We start from the raw sequence: 15,211 nt of genomic DNA, 5'->3' as shown, positions 1-15,211 counted from the left end.
GGTAAAGTGTATTTCTGATTATGCAGTGAGACTTCTGTGGACAAGCCATGTCACAAAGCCATTTCATTTTCAAACAGGATTTCAGAAGTCCTGTGGTTGAAAATATATTTTCTGACTGGAAATGTGTAGCACAAAAATAAAATTGGATGGATTTGATGTCTTTTGCTTACCTAAGTCTAAAACTGACTGGTACTTGTAAACCTATCATTCTCTTCTGTTGATATCTCATAATTCCTACCAGCTTTGCAGAGACTTTGATTTGTCTGCCACTGAATAAAATACAGGCTTGTCAGTTGTGTACACGTTTCTTTAGTGTGCTTTACTAATTAGTTTTAGTTCTATCTTGTTAGTGTAGAGTTTTGTAGTTTTGGATTTGAGTGGTGTTTTTGTTTTTTTAATTTCTTGCTGTTGCACAGTGCAATTAACAGTTAATACTTACTTTCAGTCAATGCCAATCTGACTCTAATATAAACAAGTGCTCCAGAAGAACATTATCCTGCATTCACAACAGTTTTCTCAGACATACTGTAAATTGTGGGTGCAACTTGGTACTTTCACTGTTGTGAATTAAGATCTTTCTTGTTATTTTACAGCGAGAAAATTGTGTCTCAATATCTACCTAGATTTAATGTGCTAAAAGCTGTAAGAAGCATATCATTTTCACTTCATCTACTCAACTTCTAGAGGTGAACCCTACATACTTTATTACTGATACTATGCAATCTTCTGCTCCATTACGATAATAATTTATCATAGTCATAAAGCCACCTCTTCATCTCATGATGCCCTTGTTAGTTTTATATTCCTAAGGGATTCCAGCTGAAAAAGAAGAGATGTTCATACAACTCTTTGGAAGCTCAGATATACAAAGAAAGCAATGTGTGCCTCACTGAGGAGTGATGAATTATTTAGTGATATAAAAGTAGCAGTCCTCATTTTAGAGAATTTAGGTTCTACCCCCATGATCCAGGCAAGATTCCAGGAAATTCTATGATGACAGATGAGAGTTCAGACAAAGAGTACTGAGCAATATTCAGCTTCTCTTGCTAAATAAGGACAGGAACAACTCTATGCCTTTTTCATATTTTGAGTTTGAAAAGCCCACTTCCTTTCTTGTACCATTGCTAGCGCTATTCCCTTCAGTATTCTACTATGCTCAGTATAATGATCCCTGAAGGAGGTTGTGGAAGGGGTAGAGTTGAAACGCAAGAAAATGGAGCAAGTGACATCATGTGATTTAGAATAACTTATTTTAGATACATCTGCAAGTACCCACTCAGCTGAGAATCCCTGGAGCATCAGTTATAAATAACTATTTTCCAATAGGATAGTCTCTACACACCTCAAGATCAAACAAGCCTGAATTTCCTCCCAATCCAATTACTATGAAAATCTAGATAGTTTGATTTCAGAATTAGATTTAAGTAGTCAATGACTTCTTCAGCTTCAACCACAATAATACACGAGCAGACAATAGAAACAAACTCAAGGTAAACTGCTCCAAACTCGATTGCAGAAAATACGACTACAGCAACAGGTGGTCAATGCCTGGAATACACTACCTGACTCTATTGTTACATCTCAAAACCACATAACTTTAACCTTAAATTATCTACTGTTGACCTCACCTCATTCCTAAGAGGTCAGTAGGAGTGTGCATGAGCACACCAGCGTGTCTAACGTCCCTATCCTACTGTCCCCATTAATTTGTACCCATTTCCTGTGTTCTTATTCATGTGTATTCTTATTCCTGTTATCTTGTACAAACTAAATAAGTGACAAACTAAATAAATAAAATAAATAAATACTTCAATCAAGAGCTTAATGTTCTAGATTAGTTAGTCACTCAAAATTGTTATTATAATAACTGAGAGGCAATAAAGAAGAATTAGAAGTTATTGGTCTTAGAGGTTTGTGCTACATACCCTATCAGGGAGACTTATCAACTGTGCTACCAATATCAGGAGAAGGTGGTCATTATTAAAATACAAGGTGGCGGAGAATAAGAAATTCCTCTTAATATCAGTGTGAGTTTATATGCATACTGTATATGTTGCATTAAAAAAAAATCCCACATCCCAATTCAGAAATTAATGCTTTTTGAAGGCATAATGATGGAGGGGGGGGGGTCTTTTTGAATTAATATTGCTGTAGAATATTAATACTGCTGTAGAAAAAGTGAAAAAGGTAATGAAATAGGGAAGCATGATTTTTTGATAGAATAGGAAATAAAGAATTATTCTCACTGTTATTTGCCATCTAAATGATGCTCAAAAGAGACTGAGCAAAGCTTTTGGAAGACTAGCTTGGAAAGCAGAGGAGGTATTCAGCAGGTTCTGCCTATTTCTGGGGAACCGGTAGTGGAAATTTTGAGTAGTTCAGAGAATCCATAAATACCACCTCTGACTGGCCCCGCCCACATCTATTCTCTGCCTTCCGAGTCCCAGCTGATCAGGAGGAAATGGGGATTTTGCAGTATCCTTTCCCTGCCACACCCACCAAGCCACACCATACCCACCAAGCCACGCCCACAGAATCAGTAGTAAAAAAATATGAATCCTACCACTGTTGGAAAGCCTTGTGACATAAGCCTTTCCTTCAGGCATTAAAGCATTCCTTGGCAGAATCATATTGCATGAGTGCACACAGCATTGCTTCTTCACTGTCAGCAGAAGAGTAGTTGGTCCATGCACACAGCTAGTAAGCCTTGGAAGCAGCTGTGCTACTTTTCTGGAGGATACAATTGCTGAAACACACTGAAGTATAATAGTTCAACTTGGGACAATGTGCTCATAAAGTGCCTTTTAAAAGAAAAATGAAGTGATAAAGAAATCATGCCAAGCATGATGAGAAGGAAGCCATTTGTCGTCATTCCTTCTGTTATCCAACCTTACAACAGCAATGAATTAACAACCTCAGGAAAGTTTAGCATTTAAAAGATTGTTTTGGAAGAAAAAGAAAAACAGCATAAATTTTATTCCTGAGTAGAATTTTCTACAAGAGATATTTATACTAACCAAACAAGAAAAGTGAGTGTGTTTGTGTGTGGTGTTGGGGGGGGGGGTGTTATAAAAAAATCATGTGCAAGGTACTGCAGTGATAAATCTTAACACAGAGAGAGACATGCCTATTGTATCACTGTTCCTATATGCACAGTAAATACTAGCTGTAATTAGATTCTGTGAGATTAAAATGAGAAAATAATATGATTTTGCCAAATACAGCATTCATGGAAAATACAGCAGTCCCTGATCTGTGCAACTCCCCATTTATGTATGCTTCTTTTTTTAAAAAAAAGTGGAAACATTTTTTAAAGTATATTGATGTTGAATAAGTTCACATCTTGAATATTTTGTGAATATTCCAAGCACTGTCTTGTCATTACAGTTCAACGTATATGCGTCTATGACTGTAAATTCAGAAATATTTCTATAGTGATAAACGGGACATGATAAATTATTATTTTCAAGTGAGAACTGGTCAATTAAACTTTCACCCTGTGAAGGCCAAACTCTGAAAAAAATCTTTCTGGGTTTTAGGCTCTTATGTTCTAACATATCAGTTTGACTAGAAGATAGGAAATTGATTGTTCTGTATGTTGTGAAAGTCACTGTAATGTACTTCAGGGGTGGATTCCGGTTGCTGCTACTGCCGGTTAACTCAGGGATGCGCCGTGCATATGCTTGATGCGCGCTGCAAGCACATGCACAGTACTAAAAATGCTTCTGCATATGAACAGAAGCCAAAAACAAGATAGCGGCACCTATGCTGCCACCAAGAGAACTGGGAGCATGCCAGGCCCGGGTCACTGCCAGCTCCAGCGACCCAGGCCGCCAAGTTGCTACCTGTTCAGCCGAACCGGGCCGAACCGGTAGTAACCCATTTCTGATGTGCTAGATATAATACCAGATCTTGGCTCAACTCTCCATTTATCTAAAGAACTGGTTTTTATGGCACCTTGTCCCTAATCTAAGTTTGAGAGGTTTAACATTTTGTAGACTAATTTAGTTTCAAATTAAATTGTACTGAGAGGACCATACATTCTACTTTGAGAATTTCCTGACTAACTGTAATTGGGGTGCTGGGAAGAGGTTGAAGGTTGCCCATCCCTCCTTACATAAAGGAATTTAAATAGTTGTCTGCTTAACCATGAACTTTCCAGGTTGTGCATTTCTCAGAGTTTGCAAAATTCTACCTGGAAAATCAGATGTGTTTGTCCTTGTCAACTACCGGGTAAAAATAGAATCACACAGTAAAAAAGAAAAAAAGGTTTTCAAATTAGTTTCTTTTTAATTTAAACTTTTTTTCCTCCTGGCTTAGAGTTCTTGGATATCTTTTTCTCAAACAAAATAAATAATGCCATTCCAGTGGTTCATTTCAAGAAAATATTATCTTCTGGAATCATCTGTGCTGCAGTTGAGAATGAATCTCTTGTTGACTTCATTTGGAAGGAAAACAAAAGTTTTTATCATGTTTTTACAATAACATTGAAAATTCTCCTTGTGACAGCATGTTAGTCCATTGATAAAAACAGACATTGTACTCCATGCTTGTCTTGGAGTAAATGTGTTCGGACTAGGGGGCAACTGTCTTTCGATTATTGCTGAAGTACAGAAACTCAATTTGTCATCTTTACCTAATCTAAAACAGGCTAATAGTTCCATAATGAACCGTTGTCTGTTTCTTCCAGAATATGGATGAGAGGGAAATTACCTGTTCTTTCTAAATGACAATCCTTTGTGGTATCTGAAGGAGACAGAAGTTGTAATTACAATAGACATCAAGCTTTTATATGAATAATTTCAGTTGGATGAATATGGCAGAGACATTTTGAGCAAAGGAGTATGGATGAGTATGCAAAAAACTATAAGGCCAGTCAGAACATGTTATGAGCATCAGGAATGTCAAGAACTGTCTTTCACAGTCAAGTCACAGGCCAATATCAAGTCTAGACAAGATTAAGAGAATAGGAGATTACGTTAACAAAAACACAACAGTTTCTAAATTAAATAAATTTCCCAGGATACACCTTGACTAAAGAGTTAAAATATGGTACAATTAAAATATATTTTCAATAAACAATATTGATCCATAAACACATTTAGAGGCAAATAATAATTCATTGCAAAGGGTGCAGCAATGACTAATGCTGAATCCAGTAGCCCAAATTTCCAAGTTTTGTTACATACCAATCCTTGGAACAACACAGAAATAATTGAAGTTTCAAAGGCCAAAATAGACTGGGGAGGGGGAGGGGGAAGTTGTTCCGTGATTGATTTCTTAAATGTTGTTTTTATCTAAAGCTGCCTTTGGGAGCTCCCAAATTTGATTGGAAAAGCGAAGAAGCAATTTTTAATCTCTTCTCTCAAAACCTTTCTCTATTTAAATTGCCTCCAAGTTACTGTTTCTCATATTGTGGCGAACGTTGGTGTCAGTATCTGTATACTTGCTGTTACTGGATTGTTAGCAACAATTTAGATCCAAGCAAAATCCACACAGGGGAAATTAAAACCAAAAACTTTCATCTCTCAGCCTAAGCTACCTTACCAGGTTATGGGGTTGTAGGGCAGGATAGACAGGTTCTGTGTAGGGTATTCTACTTCTTCAAAGAAAGAGCAAGATAAAAGTTCAAACGATCAATAAAACACTATGTTCATATTACACTATAACAGAATGATAAATGCTAGCAGAACCTGTTAAACACAAAGACTTTCCTTTCTTACAGAAGTTATTTTTGACTCTATTTGTCAGTTTCTTCTGTCATTCAGAGAAAATGTATGTCAAAATGAACAAATAGCATCCTTATGAATAGCCATGCAAAACAAGCTAGGGCATTACTATGCAATGCAAGCACATCAATTTATTAACCAATTTTACACATAAGTCTTCCACATTCCTTCCCTTTTAATACCTCTTTGAAGGGGGTTATCTCTGGTCCTATATAATATAATAAAATATAAAAAGTATAATAACCTGATTATGTTTTTCATTCTTCACACCTGCCCAGTGCCTGATTTTATTTCTTAAAATTTTCTGATGGGTAAGGATGAGATGAATAAAATTCACGATTCAAGGGCTGATATATGCAACCTATATTCTGTGAGCATTTATGATTTGTTAATTGTCAAATACATGAAACATAAGAGAAAAAAATAAAATTCAAATTTTCATGTTTACAAAAAAAAATAGGTTCCACCACAAAATCGCGGAGGACAAAATCACGCTCGACAAAAGCGCGCATTTGATGTCATCACAGCGCGACGAAAACATCGCGCTGTGATCGAAAAATGTAAAAATAAAGCAAAAACCTTACCCTAACCCCCCCAAACCTAAACCTAACCCTTAACCTAACGCTAAACCTAACGCTAACCCTTAACCTAATGCTAACCCTTAACCTAACGCTAAATGTAACCCTAACGCTCTAAACCTTAACCCAAACCCTTAACCTAACCCTAACCCTAAACCTAAACCTAACCCTTACCTTTATGTGAATCGGCTTGCTTTAATTTTATTTTTATTTAATTTTTAATTTTTTTCGTCACGCTGTGATGACGTCAAATGCGCGCTTTCGTCGAGCGCGATTTTGTCCTCCGCGGTTTTGACGGGTCACGAAAAAATACCCTCACAGAACAGTTCAGAGCAATCAGTATGAAAAAGGCAAAAAGGGGGATTTACAAAACTTCACATCATTCTTCAGAGTCACGAAAGGCAAATGTGTGGGAGAAAATACTCTACATGAAACCTTCTTAAATTCAGCTGTGTTTGCATCAGATCATGTCCAACATGATCACAAGTGCCATCATTAGTCACTAGTGTGATACAAATTGATTTTTGCAATCTCCAACAAGATTATTGTACTAACATATTAGGGTACCAAGTATTTAATTGGAAGTACCTTTATGCAATGCAAGGAAGAGATTATTTCAAGGAATCATGAAATATGATACCCAGCAATAATTAGATATTTGCTGAATATCAGTCAGCTACAGGGACAAGACACAACTAGGCTTTGTCTAAAAAAATTAAAATAGAAGTGGTATAAGGTGGAAGGGATGCCTGTTTAAGAATCCCAGTGCATGCATTAGAAGAAACTTTACTTAGTAATTGTTTATTGTTCCACAGAGAGTATTGACACACATTGGGTATTTCACCATGACCTAATCAAGTTTAGCTTGGATATTTCATTGAATCAGAATAAGTTTGCATGAACTGTAACAAACAAACATTTATTTATTTTAAAAATAGACACAAACATACCTGGTTCCTGGCCAGCTCTAGGTTTGATTCAAGACAGGATTATGCTTTTCAAGAAGTAGGATTTCATTTTGAGAGTTCCTTTGAACTTAAAACTATGGCTAGATTTGTAAAAGGCAAGATGATAGAGGAACCACTTTCAACTTCGGCTGCTGTGTCAGTTTTTGCTCTGCCTGGAGTAGGAAGCCTCGGAGATGATTAAAACTAGACTACTACTATAATGAGCTTTCTGTAGGTTTCCCTTGTAAACTATTGGTACAAAATGTGATGCCGCACCTACCTACAGGTAAGAATTATATAACAAGTTTTGTGAGCATTGCAGTGACTTCAAGACAATTTCTAGGAAGAATTGAAAATGATGGTTTTAACCTCTGAAATCCTTTATGGCTTGGCTTAGGACTGTTGTCTTCAAATGTCAAAGAGGCTGGAAGTGATATTTTGCATCACCTTCCCTTCTTCTCCCAAGGGATTCACTTGCTTCCAACCTGTTACCTATTAAGAAAACTGTGGAATCTACCTTACCCCACAGAGTATTTAATGTTTAATATGCCACCATTGGCATTGGATACCAGTGGGTATTATTACTATTTTATTCATCCTTATGTTTTTACTGATATTCCATTTGCTTTTGTGGTGCTTTGTTACACTTTTTGGGTGTGAAATAACTAGGCATTTTATGTATAATATATTTTACACACACACACACACACACACACACACACACACACTCACTCACTCCTCAGTAGAATACAAGCATTTAAATCCAAACTAATTGTAAAAATGCCTGGGGAAAAAATGTTTAACCTGGCAATGAACATCATCATTGAGGGCTGCCGGCACTTCCTCTTGGTCAGGACTGTGGTAAATGAGTAGAGGCTAAAATCTCAAATTACTGCATGTTGTAATGCTGATAAAAGCTGGGAATTTGGAAGGAATTCATATAGAAATAATTAAATATGAGACCTTAAAGCAGTCAGCAGTGCATTTGACATAACATGTGTCTAAGCCCTTAAAATTCAATTAAAGCCTCCTTTGCCCTCCGAAATTAATGAATATATCTTTGAATTATTTCAGCTCTGTCATTTTGTTTGTCAGAGCCTAAAGCAAATTGCAGATTACTGAGCAGAAGCATAACTAGTCATTTGATCTAGAGCTGATCAAGCAAGAAATGTAAGTTTTGTATAACTTAAATGGTTTACATCAGCCTTCTTTAACTTGATGTCCTTGAGTCAGTTGGCTGGGAACAATGGAAGTTGAAATCCACAGTATCTGGAGGACCCCAGATAAAGGAATGCTGCTTCTAACTGCCAAACCAGTTCTGCGAAAATGGACTCATGTTTTGAATAGTTTCTGTTGTACCATTGGCACACTTTTCCATAATATAGATAGGGTAAACTCTTCCTCACCTTACTTTAATTGATTTTTTTTTCCTTTTTCTTTCTTTTGTTTTCGGCTTTTCTAAGCAACATTTGGTGCCCCTGGAGTTTAATTGTTACTTAAGAGAGGTTAATAATGAAGTCATTGACATTTTTAAAAGTTTCAGATCAAACAGGTAACAAAAAGTTTGTATGTTGCTCTTCTGTATTTGGAAAAAGCTGGCCTCCCAAGATTCCACATATGGGCTGATTTAATAATTTCACAAATGTTTTTGGTAATTTTTTAAATTAACTTATAATTGCAGTTTCTAGTTGTTTTATTTTTAAATCTATTTTTTTTAGGCTGTGCTATTGCAGCAATTAACTCATGACATTCATATTATCATAAGATGTCCCTTCAGTGTATCTAGCCTGTTCATTTCAGTTCTGCTTTTTATTTATTCATCTGAGGCCCTAACTGCCTTGACTGATTGTGCTTACGGTGGAACTAATGGGGAGATTCTTGGTGCTTTTCAGTTCTGTCTCTTGTATATTTTTATGTTGGCCTCTGCACTTGTCTGCAACTGAATAATATGAGGGATGTTGCCTCTTTTCAGAGCTTAGTTTCTCAGAGTCAAAACAAGCAAACAAAATAAGTATTAGCATAGAGAGCTCCAATCCCAATGTATAATCACTATATTCCTTACATGGCATCTTTGCTGCCGAAGGAATTGAGCACTAATAAATATGATTTAATCCAAAGGATCCATTACTCAAGATTTGAGTAAATATAAAAACATTTGTATGACACTTGCGTTGTAGCTGTTTCTTTCGAAGCGTTCATTTATGCAATGCTCAGAAATCTCTGTTTTGGGGGCAGTTTAGAAGATGAATTGAGATGAGATGCAAAGGTATGTATGTATGTATGTATGTATGAATTTCATTGAAACAATTCAAAATAGACCAAAGCAAATACTATTTTCTAGAGGGATAAAAGGAATCCAGGGGGAGATTCTGAACTAATTGATCAAATTATGGATAATTTACAGAATAATACAAAGTCATGCTAGGAAAGGCAAGAGGATAGCAGTAGAGAAAGCACAAAGCACCACAAATGATGGCTGGCTTGTGGGTTGTGGAATAGTTAGGCGCAATTTTTCCACTCCAGTTCTAAATTGGCAGATGTGCAGATACACTCATGGGTTAGCTGGCTAGGCAATGTTCTGGCAGTCAGGGAGGCATTGTGTGTATCTGCCGTTCCATGTGAGCAACTAATTTAATCAGTAGGGAAAGCACATATCCTTTAATTTAATCAAATCGAGGAAACACATTAGGCTTTGACCCCTATACAATTTTCCAAGCCATTATTCTCCTGCCTAGCAATCTCCCAAGCCTCTAGTTTGGCTGCTTTTTCTGGAACAAATTGATTATTTTGCCGAGGTGCCATAGTAATGTCAATGAAAAATACATAGCACAATTAAATAAGCATAGAGAACCAACAACTCCAAGCTCCCAGTGACAAAGGGAAGGAAGAGAATGACCCAATGTCATTCGAACATTTCCCTGTCCATATGAGGCCCAGGGTTAGCTGCAGTGCAGTTGTTCCCTCCTCCAAAACCTGTGGATTTTGTTCTTCCCTTCAGTATGAACTCTTTCAGTCCCCCCCCCCAAAAAGTTGTAACCAGCCAGCTGTCTCTCAACAAATTCTGTTGCACACGCTATTAATGTTTAGACCTGAGGTAGAATTGTAGGAATCAATAAATGGAATATCTGAATATTTCCATTCTTAACTTTCTGGGTATTTTGACTTCAAAATTATGTTACAAAATAATAACAACAATGTAGTAACTTGGCAAAATGTAAGACCTCTGAGGAACAACTCATGGTTGTAGTATATCATCAGGACCAGAAAAATATTTCTTTAATTTGAAACCTTAAAAATGGGTTATTTTTACTCCAAAACATTTGGCTCCATGTGAGTGGCTTAAACTTTACTCATAGAAAAAGACATGTGTTATACGTTAAATCAAAATTTGTCATTCATATGAATTTCTTCTCAGAAAGGTCTGAGAAGAGGCATTAAGAGCAAATTTTCTTTTCTTTTCATGGCTATTTCTTGGGACAGTAAATTGTATGAAGGATCAATTAGACTTAGACTAACTTTATTGTCACTGAGTGCACACTAATTGGTATACATTAAAATGAAATTTCATTGCATACAGTTACAATCTTAGGTCAAAAAAAATTATTGAAAGATTTAATGCAACTTTGCTGACATCTGATTCAAGACCTCTTTCTCTATTCCATTGGTTATCATAGACCAAGGGAGTCATAATACTCCCCTAATACTCTGGTGGGCACAAAGACAATCATAGAGACAGTTGCCATATGGGTGAGTTGAATGAAGCCCCAGGCAATATGGCAACCAGCAATGGTAGGCAGTGGCCCCAGTGACCACAAATCTCTCATTGTTATATCAAATGTTTTTCAGGTCATATCATTGGTCTTTATATCATGTTTGAAAGTGCAACAATTCATGTACTAAAAAGATTTTTCAGTGAAAATCCTGTATATTTACAATACTGCTACACTCTGGGACGTTAATTGAGTTGACAAAATATATTTTAAGAGGCAGGCTACATGGCCACTCACTGCAGGACAATTTAACACTTCAACTTAATTATTTAAAATATTTTTTTTAAATGTTTTAATTTTAGTCATTCATATTTCATTTTGTCCCTCCTTTGACATCCTTTCTTAAATTATTCTATTTCACTATTTCTTCCATATTAGTGTATCCTGCAGTCTTGTCCCATGGCTAGTTGGCCATGGCAAGTTGTCGTAGACCCACATCCAACAATTAAATTGAAAATGAAAGCCACTGAATTCTTGGTTCCTGAATGTTAAAGCCTACTGGACTCCTTGGAAGAAACAGGATGATTTTTCTGTCATATCCAGGAACAATGTCTTCTGTTTGCCCAAAATATAAGTTGTTCTGAATGAACTGCATGATTGTATTGGCATTGCAGACAAAGCTACTGTCAGGAATGGGGCACTACCTAGATTTAGCAGCTGCAAGGAATTGACTTACAAAAAGTGGGAAGGTATTTTTATAGCTAATACTCACAGGAGCCTAAAGTATAAAAGCCTCCAAAGACCTGAGGTAGTTGTTGCTGCCCCTGCTGTTGCTGCTGAAACTCTGCACTTATAATCCCGCTATCATATGCTTTCTTTCAACATATTTAAATGCTATTGTTGCACACTCATTCCAGAGGAATTCTGCATAGCCTGTGATAGCAAGCAATAGCAATGTAGCACAAAACTTTAAGTGTTAACATAATGTGAATACCAATGGCAGGTCTTATGGTAGTTTAACATGCCAAGAAGTCCCCCTGGGGAAAATTTACTTGTTTTAGCTTCATGAATGCCCAGTGTTGCTGGCATAGCACACAGTTGATATCCAGACGTGCCTTGACACCAGTTGGTTCTGCTCATCAGTACTTGTCACAAGCTCCCTGGCATTTACTCTCCTACAGCTGAAACGTGTTCAGGAAATAGAAACAGATTATACCTTCTCTCCCGCCCCCCACCCAAGCCAATTATTTTCACTTCGGCTTGTGACCTTACCATGTAAGACACATACCAGCCCCATGAGAACTGAAAGAAATGCATTGTGCTACTATGAAATGCTGCAATCTTTTGACTCTTGAAAAAGCACTGGAGCATGTTCCCACAGTGCAATTTCACATCGATTATCAGAGTAACGAAAGTGCCATCTAGCGGATGTTTGCTTGAGTGACAGTATTTTCAATTATCTTTTGAGGTATCATGTAGCTACCACTGACACAAGATAATATCATCATTCAAATCTCAATTTAGCCCTTTTTCCCCTGATGAATCTACATGAACATGTTTCATGCTACTATGGGATAAATTTATGACAAATGACTTATTAAAACTCAGTCACTAGCTCCGTTCTGTTGCTATTAAGTTGCTGCAAAATTATTTATCTTTTCAGATTCCCATAGTTATTTCTCTTAATTGTTATATGATCGATTCATAATGCAGTCTCATTCTACAAACCTGTAGTTCTCTAAGCTGAATGGGAAATTCCGGCAGCCATTACATGAAGACATACTAGAAGTAATTGATTCTTAACAGGATGAAATCATTGATTCTATGATTACTTCTACAATTTCATTCTTTATTAGTAGCAATTGGGTTTTAAGTAGTAAAACAAAAAATAAGGTTTCCTGTTCTCTTTGAAGTAATCTATTTTCCACTCTTTCTTTAAAACAAAAGATGGACTCTGGAATATTACTTGTGAAACCTGGGAATTTTAGTTCCCACATCTTTATTAATCATTCTATTCTTAAATACATTGACCTTGTGAAGTCCCAGAAACACTTAGACAATAAAATTATAAAGCCTATTCCAGAGTGCATTCTGTTGAATCCAGTGAGATATTTCTGGATAGAGTTAATAATAAAGTTGTAGTCAGACCAGTCCAATTCCTGTCCAGACAATGTATTAAAGCATTTGTATGCAAAATTTTAATTTTGTTTCTGACTGTGATTAATAATATGTTATCTGAAGCCATGATAAGATTTTGGGCTTAATACCTATGATCTAATTTATATAATGTGTGTGTGTGTTTGTTTGTAGATTTTCACTGGTGTAGGTATGCTGGTCTTGTTGTATTCAGGTCCCATTTAAGATTGAGATTGTCTTGGCAATGTTTCGGCGAGGTCTCACTCACCATCCTCAGGCTGGTGTTTTCGGCTTAAAGTGTGATCGGAGCTGCCGTCTTTCTATAAATCTTGGTGGGGGTGTGGAGTGCTGGCTTTGTTTCAGTAAGTGGAATGATTGGTTGTGTGGTTGTATCATGATTGGTGGATTGGTGCTGGCTGTGTGTCAGTTGTTGTTTCGTGTTCTAATGGCCTGGGTGGTCAGTGGGGCTCGTTTGTTGACTAGGGCTGGTTTCCAGATGTCTGGTAGGCGGGAGGTATCATCACGTTTATTTATGTTGTGGGGGTATTTCTCTATTTCGATAGCTTCCATAATTATTCTCTTGTTGAAGTGTTCTGTTTTGGAGATTAACCTGGTTCCTTCAAAATTAATTTCATGTCCTGTAGCTTTAAGGTACTGGAAAAGGGAGGAAGTTTTTTTCTTTTCTTTTTTCTTACTGCGTTCTTGCGTTCCGCGATGCGTGCATTTATTCTCCTGTTCGTTTGTCCTACGTATATTGCAGGGCAGATTTTGCATGGTATGATTATATATATATGCATCACGTGATGTATCAGGACTTTTTCCCCTTAGTTAAACCGGGTGTGGGCGTGGCCAGCAGTGATGCATCTGGCCCCCAGGCTGGGAGTTTGACAGCCCTGTTCTAGAACTTGTGAGACAAGGAAGTAATCTAGTTATTGATAGGAATATCAGTGTCTGGAACATCTTCACAATTCACTACACATTCCCTTTTCACAATTCATTCAACCTTCCCTTTTCCAGCAAGTTTGTACCAGCATCAGCCAGCTGGTCTGCATCTGTTCAATAATTATATAAGTACATGAATTGCAAGTAAGGCAAGGAAACAAACCTAATGAAATATTTTTATGCAACTAAACAAAAAACATCATTCTCTTTTCTGTTTGGACAATAACTGTTAAGGAATTGCATGTATCACTTTAAAATGTCTACAGAAGAAAGAATTGGCATCCAAGTAAATTATATACAGTATATTCCATACAGGTGATTTGAAAGCTATGTAAAATTAAAAGGGCAAATATGTGAATGAATTACTTCTATACTTCAACCTTTTAGCTACTCAATTTTGCCACTATGTTTCAGAAGAGTTTGATGTGATGATTCTTTAATTGGACAATATATATTATCTAATTTATATATCTGACCATTGATTTATTTAAATGCCTTGATTGCAAAATACCAGTTGGCATAAAGCAATTGGGTATTACATATTCTGTTCAAAACTAGAAGTAAGCTTTAATTTCCAGACAAAATATATATTGGTATTTTCAAACAAATGAAGTTTTATTCTGTGGAAGAGGAGGAAGAGGAACAGGAGGAAGGAGGGGGAGGAGGAAACTATAGTATACTCTCTGTGCTAAGTATACATTCAGAAAGCAGCGGTCTTTGTTATTCTACTAATCAGTACCTTTCCTAGGATCAGTTCGCAATTTATTTATATCTATTTGCCTTCTGAAAGAGTCCCATATTTTTCCATGACATTTTTAAGGCATGGTTCCAGCATTGTTTTGAACATTCTGTAGATATGTCCCTTTATTTTGACTGGCTGACTGAAAAAACACATCTGTACTTTTTGCTTAGATTATATGACTATTGGTTGTTCCTATTGTTATCATTCATAGTGACAGGTTTCTAGAGTGCAAAGTGTATCTCTGTGAACTGTACTCTGTCTGCATCTTGCTTTTAACAAAAGATAAGTACCACTTCTTGAGAGTTACAATACTTTTTCTACCAAGTCTTGGTGTGTTTTATATCAGCCACTTTTTTAAAAAGGTCATGTGGATCTTAATTCACTAAACTCTACAGATTAGCTTTTATCCATTTTAGTTACACTGTCT

General features: G+C 36.5%; 1 protein-coding gene and 1 long non-coding RNA gene across 2 annotated transcripts in view; one reads left to right on the top strand and one right to left on the bottom strand.

Annotated features, from left to right (window-relative positions):
- The window catches only part of LOC148043629 (uncharacterized), a 44,533-nt gene extending 41,682 nt beyond the window's left edge, over positions 1-2,851 (bottom strand). Inside the window, exon 1 of the long non-coding RNA XR_015698044.1 lies at positions 2,564-2,851. This is a non-coding gene — a long non-coding RNA (uncharacterized LOC148043629). The remainder of the gene's footprint in view (positions 1-2,563) is intronic.
- Positions 1-15,211, top strand: part of HS6ST1 (heparan sulfate 6-O-sulfotransferase 1) — a 182,552-nt gene that overhangs the window by 151,659 nt on the left and 15,682 nt on the right. The gene's annotated exons all lie outside the window — the stretch shown is intronic.

Source organism: Thamnophis sirtalis, unplaced genomic scaffold (assembly GCF_051295495.1).
Source record: "Thamnophis sirtalis isolate CommonGarterSnake01/CBP01778 unplaced genomic scaffold, rThaSir2_p1.2 scaffold_11, whole genome shotgun sequence".
Lineage (NCBI taxonomy): Eukaryota > Metazoa > Chordata > Lepidosauria > Squamata > Natricidae > Thamnophis > Thamnophis sirtalis.
Note: the sequence above shows the minus strand (reverse complement) of the source record. Positions and strands in the feature narration are given on the sequence as shown.